Raw genomic sequence first — 11,014 nt, forward strand, 5'->3', positions numbered from 1 at the left:
ATTAGAGGGTAAAAGGGGTCAAATCATGTAGGACTTACAGGTTGTGGCAGGTGCTTTTAGGATAACTCTCAATGATTCTTGCCTCCTGGTACTCATGCTCTCTCCTTGACTGTGGGCTGGATCTAGTGACTTGCTTCAAACAAACAGAATATGGGAAAAATAATAAGATATCCATTCCAAGATTAAGTTACAAAAAACTCTGGCTTCTATCTTGCTCACTCTCTCTTGCTTGTCCTGTTCAAAGTAAACTAGCTCACTATGAGCTACCCTATGGAAAAGCCTATGTGGCAAGGAGGTAAGAGAGGTCTCTGGCCAACAATGAGTGAGGAACTCAGTCTCTCTGCCCAACAAACCACGAGGAGCTAACTGAATCCTGCTAATGATCTCATGAGTGATGGTGAAAGCATTTCCTCTGTTGAGCCTTCAGATGAGTATGCAACCCTCAACAACACTTTCATTTCAGCCTCATGGAAGATCCTGAGCCAGAGGACTCAGCTAAGCTGCACCCAGAGTCCTGACTCACAGATGCTGTACAATAGTAAATGTCTGTAGCTACAATGTCTGTAGCTTTAAGGCATTAAGCTTTGGCATAAGATAACTAATACCTGGACCTCTGTGAGAATTTTGGCTTTTAACTCTGAGTAAAGTGGGAAGTCAATAGAGAGTTTTGGATAGAAGAGTGCCATGATATTACTTATCTTTAACATGATTTCTGTGGCTCACATGAAGAATAAAATGAAGGGGCGAAGGTTGGGAGAAGACAGGGGAAGCAGTAGAAGCTGCTGCTTCTACAACAATCCAGGGCAGAGATGAAAGTGGAGCAGCCCACTGAGGGAACAGTGGAAGTGCTGAGAAGCGGTCAGACTCTGTACATAACTGAAAGAAATAACAGGATTTATAGGCAGGTTGGTTGTAGGTAGGAGGAAAAGGAAAGAGTCAAGAATGACTTCCAGATCCTGATTCAAAGCCAGGCACAGGGGTGCGTGCCTGTAGTTCCAGCTGCTCATGAGGCTGAGGCAGGAGGATCACTCAAGCCCAGGAGTTCAAGACCAGTCTGAGGAAAAACGTGTGACCCCCATCTCAAAAAAAAAAAGAAAAAAAAAAAAGACAATGACGAAGAAGGAGGAGGAGGAGGAGGAGGAGGGGGGAGGGGGAAGAGGGGAAGGGGAAGAAGAGGAGGAAGAAGAAGAAGAGAAAAAGAAGAAGAGGAAGAAGATCCTGATTCAAACAAATTGTAAAAAATAAAGGACATTTTTGGGACAACTAGAATTTACATTCTGACTAGGTAGTAGATTTAGGAATTATTATTTTTAGGTACAGTAATTGTATTGCTATATTAAAATACAAAGAAGTCCTTATCTTTTAAAGATGTAGACTGACATATTTATGAATGAAATGATGTAATGACTAAGATTTGATTTAAAATAATATGGGAGGGGTGGTTGTGGATTGGCAAATTGAAGGACACAGTGGCCAAGGGTTGATGGCTACTGGGATTGGGCACAAGATATGTGGAATTTCATTGTATTTTTTTCTGTATACTTTTGAGTACATTCAATATTATCCATGATGACATGTTTTTTTAAAAAAAGAAATGAATGACTCCAAAGGTTTTGGACTAACTAGATAATGAGAATTATTGAGTTGGATTTTAAATTATCAAGGCTATGGAGAAAAGGTGGAGGGGGAGGGTGTGAATGCAATCAGGACTTCAGCCTGGCATCTATTGAATTTGATAGGCCTATTGGAGAAAGAGTAGAGACACTGAATAGGCAAGTAAGGTCAAGTAAGAGAAGTGTGGCTTGGGAATCACCAGTTTATGAATAGTGTTCAAAGCCTTGAGAGTAAATAGGAGCACAGGTGGAGAACCCTGGGGCCCTCCAACATTTCCTAGTCAGGGAGATGAGTGAATCAGCAAACGACACCGAGGAGGATTAGACAGTGAGGTCAGCTAAGAACCAAGTAAAGGGAAACTTCAAGAAGAAAGTGATCAACATGGTGAAGCACTGCTAATAGGCCAAGACAAAAGAACAATGGAAGTTACTGAAATTACTGGTGACCTTCATGAGGAATATTTCATTGTGGAGTGAGTTCCAGAGAAAATGGGAAACAGAAAGGGAGAGGAGCGTATAGCATAAAAGAATGAGTAATGCATCACACAAATAAAATAATGTAACAGAATACTTTTGACTTAAAAACCTGACTATATTATAAAATCTGGAAGTTGGTGGAACAATAGTAAAGCATACACTACAACCACAAACGATGTTTTCATTCTGAAATTTTATTTTGAAAGACAATTACCTACTACCATCTGCCTGAGCTGTGTTATGTATAATTGTGTACTTTGGCCCTGAGGTGAGAATGACATTCAGGCATTGATCCTAACTTCCTGCAGATCTCACCCAGAAGAGAACCCAGGAGTTCTTGGTAACTGCAAACTTTGGAAGATATAGGGACTAAAAAGCCTTTGATCAGCACTGTCCCTTTCCCACCAGAGACTGATCAAAGCATTTTCCTCAGGCAAGAAAGTCCATGTACTGGACTTTCAGTCAAGTCAAACGGTTTAGCCAGGGGTGTCCAATCTTTTGGCTTCCGTGGGCCACACTGGAAGAAGAATTGTCTTCTTCACCACGCTGATCACTTTCTCCTTGAAGTCTCCCTTTACTTGGTTCTTAGCTGACCTCACTGTCCAACCCTCCTAGGTCTCATTTGCTGATTCACTCATCTCCCTGACTTGTAAATGTTGCAGGGCCCCAGAGTTCTCCACCTGTGTCGCACATAAAATATACTAACACTAATGATAGCTGATGAGCTAAAAAAAAAAAAAATCACAAAAAAAATCTCATAATGGTTTAAGAAAGTTTACGAATTTGTGTTGAGCTGCATTTGAAGCTGCACAGCCCACGGGCCGCAGGTTGGACAAGCTTGGACTCTTCTGCTGCAGATTCTGCTCATGCCTGTCCCTTTCTTCCCAGGGGAGGGAAATTCATGTCAGCTCGTCTATCCTCTGTGGGCCCTTTACTTAGCATGAGTCATATATATTCTAGTCTTAACTGAGATCAAAATCCCAACAAGGTCACTAGGAGATTTGCCTGGATAAAGGCGGTTAAATAAATCCCCAAATCTCTCATGAGCCATGTTGGAAAAAAAAAAAAATCCCATAAACTGTTTTCCACCAAAGCATGTGTGGGCATTTTCAATGTTCTACCAAGCATTATGCTGATTGCACTGTTCAGAGATTTACAAGATAGAGTGAAGATTAACTAAATCACCGTCTTGACTTACAATGAAAACATATATTTTTAGAAAGCTTAGGATCTTTGATTGGAATTTCTGTGTAACCACACAGACAAAAACATTAGGCACTACCAATGGACAACCTCTGATACACGAAGCTCTGTCTTCAGCATCCACTTATATAACCTCTGATTTAAATATCTACTTCATTTTTATAGAAACATGTTGAAATAGGTGAGTGAACAAATCAGCCTTTCTCGTTGTTCTTTTAAATAGACAATGTGACATATTTTCACGTGAAGTTGGGTTTGGCAAGCTTTTTCTGTGAAGGAGCAGGTAGTGGATATTTTTGGCTTTGCAGTTTCTATGGTTCCTACCCCTCCATCTACTCAGCTCTGCCATTTTAGCAAGAAGGTATTCACAGACAATATGGGCATGGCTGCATTTCAATACCACTTTGTCTACAAAAACAGGCAGTGGAGAGCTCACAAGATTTTTTGCTTTTTCTCTTTTGTTTTGAGACAGGGTCTCACTCTGTCACCCAGGCTGGAGTACAACGGCATGATCTCGGCTCACTGCAGCCTTGATCTTCCTGGCTCAAGCTATCCTCCCACCTCAGCCTCCTGAATAACTGGGACTACAGGTGCCTGCCACCCTGCCAAGCTAACTTTTGTATTTTTTTGTAGAGGTGGTGTTTCACCATGTTGCCCAGGCTGGTCTTGAACTCCTAGGTTCAAGCAATCTACCTGACTCAGCCTCCCAAAGCGTTGGGATTACAGGCGTGAGCCACCACACCCGGCCTGACAAGGTATTTATATCCAGAATATATGAACAACTCTTACAGCTCAACAATATGAAGACAACCTAATTTAATTTAAATATGGGCAAAGGATCTGAATAGACCTTTCTCTAAGGAAAATATACAAATGGCAACTAAGCACACGAAAAGATGCTAAGTCATTAGGGAAATGGAAATCACTTCCACTAGGATGGCTAAAATAAAAAAGACAGATAGTATTAGAAAGGATGTAGAAAAACTGGAATGTTCATATATTGCTGGTGGTGTTGTAAAATGGTGCAGCCACTTTGGAAAACAGTTTTGCAGTTCTTCCAAATACCAAACATAGAGTTACCATATGATCCAACAATTCTACTTTTAGGTATGTACCCAAGAGACTATAAAAACGTAGGTCTGCACAAAAACATGTACATGGATGCTCATATCAACATTACTAACAGCTAAAAAAGCATCCATCAACTTACAAATGGATGTTCTAAATGTTGTCTGTCCATACAAGGGAATATTATATGGCAATTTAAAAATGAAGTACTGATACGGGCTACAATGTGGATGGATCATAAAAACATTATGTTAAATGAAGGAAGCTGGTCACAAAAGGGCACATATTACATGATTCCATTTATCTGGAATGTCCAAAAATAGACAAATCCATAGAGAAAGTACATGAGTGGTTTCCTAGAGCTGTAGTTTGAGAACCTCAGCTCTGAGGCACAGGTATGTGAAAGTGTGAGTTTTAATACAAAGCATATCAAGATATTATTAATATAATCTTCTGATATGCAAGCTTTCAGAAAAAATAACATAATACAGGAAACAGCACTGACTAGTGAGCAGTAGTGGGCGTAACATATGGTAATTCTTAATGAAGAGAGCAACAATAATAATTTAGCAGCTAATGATTATTACCCACGCAGATGTAAGCGTTTACCAAAAACTTTATATACATAAAAACTTATTTATTTCTCTCAACAGGAATCAGACGCTCCCCCAAAAGCAAGACTGAATCTGGGTATGAGACATATTCCAACATTGGTTAATTCCTTTCCTTTTCTCTGGTGGTAAAATAAATGTCCACCTTTTAAAAATGAGGCTGTTAGAGATCCAACCTCCGCACCAACCAACCTCCTCTTACACATGTGAAAAGGAAGGCACAGAGGTGAGGCCTGGGGAAGGGGATGGCCTGTGCTCACTCATAAATACTCAGTTCATACTGTCTTTTATGTCCACATCCCACCATGACCTCTAAAAGAAGTGGCTTAACTTGCTGATTTAGAACACACAAGCAGGTATGAGGATGTGTCACCCCAAAATTCTGCTGCTCATTTTTGAGTGGAGGGCGCGTTAGGGCTTTTGAGGAGTTTAGAAAGGGACAGTAACTCTTGGGAGCAAGTGTCCTGGAGAGTGAGCACAGAGGATCCAGTTTCTCAAAACTCTAGGCTATTTTTATCCCTGGAGCAATAATCCTCAACATGCCCTTGTCACTGGCTACTGTGTGGTATGCAGAGCAGCTGCTCTAATGTCCAGCTCTCACTCTCAAACTCTGCTGTAGACTTTAAATAAAGCGTAACCTATAGCTACATCACTAACCCATTTCTATAAAGTTTGCTGTTGTCAGTCCTACTGGCTTAGACCTGCTTCTGTCCCTGCATAGTACTCATTTGTTAGCTTAATAAAAATGTCAAACATATAAAAAGTCCCACCTCATAGCTGACATTCAGAGCAAAGACTTGCCTTGGGTTTCCCACTTTCCCTGGGTCAGCTACCCACCTACTCATCAGCTCTGCTTGTAGAACCTGGTAACTACCCCCAAAACCCAAGAGACTCATTCAGGTCTCACAGCACCCACGTGGAACATGGACACATGGATGAGGAATCTCATTCCAGGTTACTGGAGACGTTAGTTCCCATTGCCTGGAATGCTCTTCCTATATATCTTTGCATGATGATTGCAGACTGCGTCTCATGAGACAGACCTCCATTCATGTCACCTCATCAGGGAGGCCTTCTCGAACCATCCCCAACCTGGAAAGGCACTGCCCCACCACATACCCATGTGCACATGGCTACGCACTTCCTCTCCCCTTTGCCACTGCCAACCACATTTCATCTCTTAATCCTCCTCCATTTCTAGAGAGTATTTACCACTACTAGAAATCCATCCATCCATCCATCCATCCATCCTTCCTTCTACCTCCCTCCCTCCCTTTCATTTCTTCCCTTCCTTCCCTTCCTGTCTCTCATTCCTGCAATACTTCCACACAAATGGAAGCTCTCCATTGGCAGCAAGTTGGCCATGCCCAGCATTCTCCGAGGGTGCTGCAGCATTTGTGTGGAACAATTCTTCTTCATTGGGAAGCTGTCATCCCAGTCTCTGGACATCGATGCCAACAGTGCCCTTGTCATCAAATGACAATCCCCCGACACCCTCCACAGTGCCTTCTGGGGTACTTGTTGACAGCTGTATCCCCAGCGCTAGGAACATTGTAGGTGCACTATATATATTTCTTGAATGAGTTAATTAAAAATAAAGAAATGAATCGATTGTTAGTCTATAAGGAAAAACACTGAATCTGAAAGCACTGAGTTGAAGTTTACCTGTCAGTTTAACCCAACAGTTCTCAATCTCAGCACTACTGACATGTGAACCGATAATTCTTTGTTGTGGAGGCTGTCCTGTGCTTTGCAAGATGTTTAGCACCATTCCTGACCTCTACCCACTAGATGCCAGTAGCACCCTCCTAACCAGTAGTGCCAATCAGCAATGTTTTTTGATGGTGCCAAATGTTCCCTGGTGGCAAAACCGCCCCTGGTTGGAAACTACTGGTTTAATCAGTAAGTTTTCATTTTTACCAAAATAAAATAGTTTCTTTGCTCAGATTTTAAAAACTAGAGGTTTATCCAGGCAGACTTGATACGTACTTTCTGACATACTAGTTAACTCCTACATACCAAATATGTGAGATCCCACCAAAGGAATGTTGACAAGTTAAATTTTTGCCTAGAACATTTTGCCAGCATTATTCACCTAACTCTAATGAAGGGCCCATAGTAAATACTGCATTCAGATTAAATACTACACACTTGGCAACAGTTAATGATCACTGATGTTAATCAATCCCTTTCGTAATTAGCTGGTTAAATGGGATCTTCCCCTTCATTACACTGCCCTGAGTTATGCAAATGAGATCACATAATCCACATTTTCAAATTTCTCCAATAACAGATCTAAAGTGTTCTGTGTTTCTTGCAAATCAACTCCCAAACTTACTAAAATTCATTGAATTTTATAATTTAAAAAGATATATAAATCATACCTCAATAAAGCTGTTTAAAAAGAGCAGTTTCTATAAGAAACCAATGTCTCTGGTGTCTATACTCCTTTTTTTCTGCTGATGTAATCAGATTAGCTATTCTAAGCATCACCTTAGATGCCTGGACCTCAGAAAAGACATCTACTGATGCAGAGATAACTACTGGTCCAACAAGGTTGCTTTTGGGATGGGACACAAAACAATTTTCTATTCCTTAAAATATTCATATTGATCAATATCATATTACTATAGTATGGACTGGAATTTTAGCTACTGAATGATTATCTGTCTCAGAGTTTTAGTCAAATACTATGTTTCCACTATCTGGTCAATAAATATGTACCTACCTATATAGAAGGTGAAAATGAAGCCTGTCTTCCTTGAATCATTTATTTATCCAGTATCTCTCCCATATGGACCGTATGTTAGCCCTTGTACTTGGCACTGGGAATAAAAAGATAATTGGGTCTTTGCCCTTAAAGAGGTCAAAACTATCTAAGAAATCAAAATGAAACATTTTTAGGAGCAATTTTAGATTTTGGTATGTTAAAAGGTACATTTTAAAGCAAGTGCACATAATTCAGATTTCATTATTTAATATTTTAAACATCTCTAGAAGTCTGATATCATTAACAAATATTGGGATTGGGTATCTTTTATTTGTCAGAGGGAGGGTCTAGAAGATAAACAGGGAAGTCAGACAGACAATTTGAGGAGGGGAAGAAGTCTCCTGCAGGGCCACACCTTTCATCTCGCTTCATTTCTGCCTCCCTGCATTTCTTCTTACCAGGTCATTTCTACCCTGATATGGTAGATGCGGTGCCTAAGACTGCTGGACTAGTGGGCCAGGTCTCTCCAGGGAGAACAAAGTAAAGAATTACCACCATGATCAACGTAATTTATAAAACTCAAGTCAACAAAAAGTAAGTTAAGGCAAAACAGGTTTTGCCCTTTCTCCTCTCTTGTGTGTGTTCTCTTGCCCTTCTACCTTCCACCCTCTGCCATAAGATGACACAGCACGAAGGCTCTTGCCAGATGTGGGCCCCTGGATCTTGGGGTTTGCAGCCTCCAGAAGTGTAAGAAATAAATTTATTTTCTGTATAAATTATCCTTTCTGTGGGAGAAAATTTTTGCAAACTAAGCATCTGATAAAAGTCTAATGTCCAGTATCTATAAGGAACTTAAACAAATTTACAAGAAAAAACAAATAGCCCCCATTAAAAAGTGGGCAAAGGACATGAATAGATACTTCTCAGAAGACATACACGTGGCTCACAAGCATATGAAAAAAAGCTCAACATCACTGATCATTAGATAAATGCAAATCAAAACCACAATGAGATACCATCTCACACTAGTCAGAATGGCTATTATTAAAAAGTCAAAAAATAACAGATGCTGGTGAAGTTGGAGAGAAAAAGGAATGCTTATACACTGTTGGGAGTGTAAATTAGTTCAGCCATTGTGGAAAAGAGTGTTGCCATTCCTTAAAGAGCTGGAAACAGAACTACCATCCTACTCAGCAATCCCATTACTTGGTATATACCTGAAGGAATATAAATCATTCTATCATAAAGACACATCCATGTGTATGTTTACTGCAGCACTATTCACAATAGCAAAGACATGGAGTCAACCTAAATGCCCATCAATGATAGGCTGGATAAAGAAAATGTGGTATATATACACCATGGAATACTATGCAGCCATAAAAAAAGAATGAGATCATGTCCTTTGCAGGAACATAGATGGAACTGCAGGCCATTATCCTTAGCAAACTAATGCAGGAACAGAAAACCAAATACCGCATGTTCTCACTTAGACGAGGGGGCTAAATGATGAGAACACATGGACACAGAGAGGGGAACAACACACACTGGGGCCTAATGGAGGGTGGAGGGTGAGAGGAGGGAGAGGATCAGGAAAAATAACTAATGGGTACTAGGCTTAATACCTGTAAAATTAAAATAATCTGTACAACAAGCCCCCATAACACAGTTTACCTATGTAACAAACATGCACATGTACCCCTGACCTTAAAATAAAGTTAAATTAAAAAAAAATTACTCATTCTGTGGTATTCCATTATAACAAAACAGAATGGATTAAGACACTGGTTATTATTTATTTATAGCTAGAGTGCCTGGCAAAAGCAAAGGCTCAGGAAATATTTATTTATTGAATGAATGAATATGCCACCAACTTTTAGATAAAAACGGGTTACGCTAAATTCTAGCATTTTTATTCTTCTTTCCTATCCAAGAATTTTCTTGTTTGTTTTCTCATTTTATCCCTGAATTGACACAGGGGAAGGCAAGGGAGGTAATAATCCCAAGCCTATTTTAGATAGAACTTTAGAGACCCAAGACCGCACATTTAGCAAGTTATAGAGTGAATGATAAACTGCGTGGACCTTACAGTCCAAGATCTGCATTTCCAGTGACAACAATGCAATGGATGAGGGACCTGACACAACAAAAGGTTCCAGGGCTAGGATGAGACTTGGTAGGCCAAAGGGAGGGTCCCACCACTTCTTCCTGTGCAGTGGGAAAGCAATTAAGAAAATGCAGCACACTGGTGGCAGCTGGAGAGTTGGCAGGCTTCTCAAGAGAAGGACTGTAAGCAATGTCATAGGCCGGGAAGATGGATGGGGCCCATTTATGCACCAAGGCTGGTGTACAAATGGAATCTTGCCCAGTCTGACTGGCCTTTCTTCAAAGGTGTCATTGACAGATGAGTATCTAAATGTTTTTGTTTAAAAAAGAAAACACACAAAAGAGAAAGAAGAGAATAAAACAAAAAACAAGAAAATGAAACAAAAAAACCTCTTTCTACCCCAGACATATATAGCCAATGAACATGAAATGACCAGGTCAGGCCTGGGAGCGAAGCTGGCCTTTCCAAGGAGTCCTCGATAATTATTTGCATAGCTGTACACCTCTTCTTTCAGAAGAGTTCCACTTTAACACAAGGATTTCATTGAAACCTAACATTCCTGCCAGTCGGCTGTCTCCCATCTGCTGTTGGGGCACACAGATGGGAGAAAAGCCTGCTCACATATTCATCTTCATCTGCCAAAACAAGGCTTCTTCCCCAATTAAAATGGCCTTTTTAATTTTAAAGTGGTAAACAGTGTCTACTTAATTTGAGGAAAATACACAGAGGAAAGTGACCAAACCTAATCACACAGTGGCATGATGGTTGAGTCAGAGTCAGGAAAACTTGGGGAGGGGGTGCTGAAGAGGCCGCTCTGTTTTTGGAGACAGAGAGGTCTTCTTGAGGTCACTGCCTTCGTGGGGCTGCATCCACAGCAGCCTTCAACATCAAAACCAAGCAATTCTGTTTTATCTTATGTCTACCAAAGTTTGAAAAAGGTTAATAGTCACCAATTCTAAAAGGTAAGGACTAAATACGGTTCTCTAAATGACCTTGCTTCTTGGCCTTGCTCTGTAATTCTCTTCTGAAAATGGGGGCCATTTGGCATACGCAGAGAAGCAGTAAATAGGAGGGTGCCTTCTCCACCCACTCAGGGTGGACCAAACTGTGTCTCGTGACCTGCCTGTGGTCTACGGCCAGCGATGCAACTCGACAATAGACTGGCATAGCATTTGGAAAGTGCACGTTCTTCTCTAGACTGGATACACAGTGTTCAGGCTCAGAC

General features: G+C 40.6%; 1 protein-coding gene across 1 annotated transcript in view; it reads right to left on the minus strand.

The window, feature by feature from the left end:
* Nucleotides 1–11,014, minus strand: part of CACNA2D3 (calcium voltage-gated channel auxiliary subunit alpha2delta 3) — a 924,385-nt gene that overhangs the window by 157,651 nt on the left and 755,720 nt on the right. The gene's annotated exons all lie outside the window — the stretch shown is intronic.

The sequence above is a fragment of the Pongo pygmaeus genome, chromosome 2 (assembly GCF_028885625.2).
Source record: "Pongo pygmaeus isolate AG05252 chromosome 2, NHGRI_mPonPyg2-v2.0_pri, whole genome shotgun sequence".
NCBI classification, from domain to species: domain Eukaryota; kingdom Metazoa; phylum Chordata; class Mammalia; order Primates; family Hominidae; genus Pongo; species Pongo pygmaeus.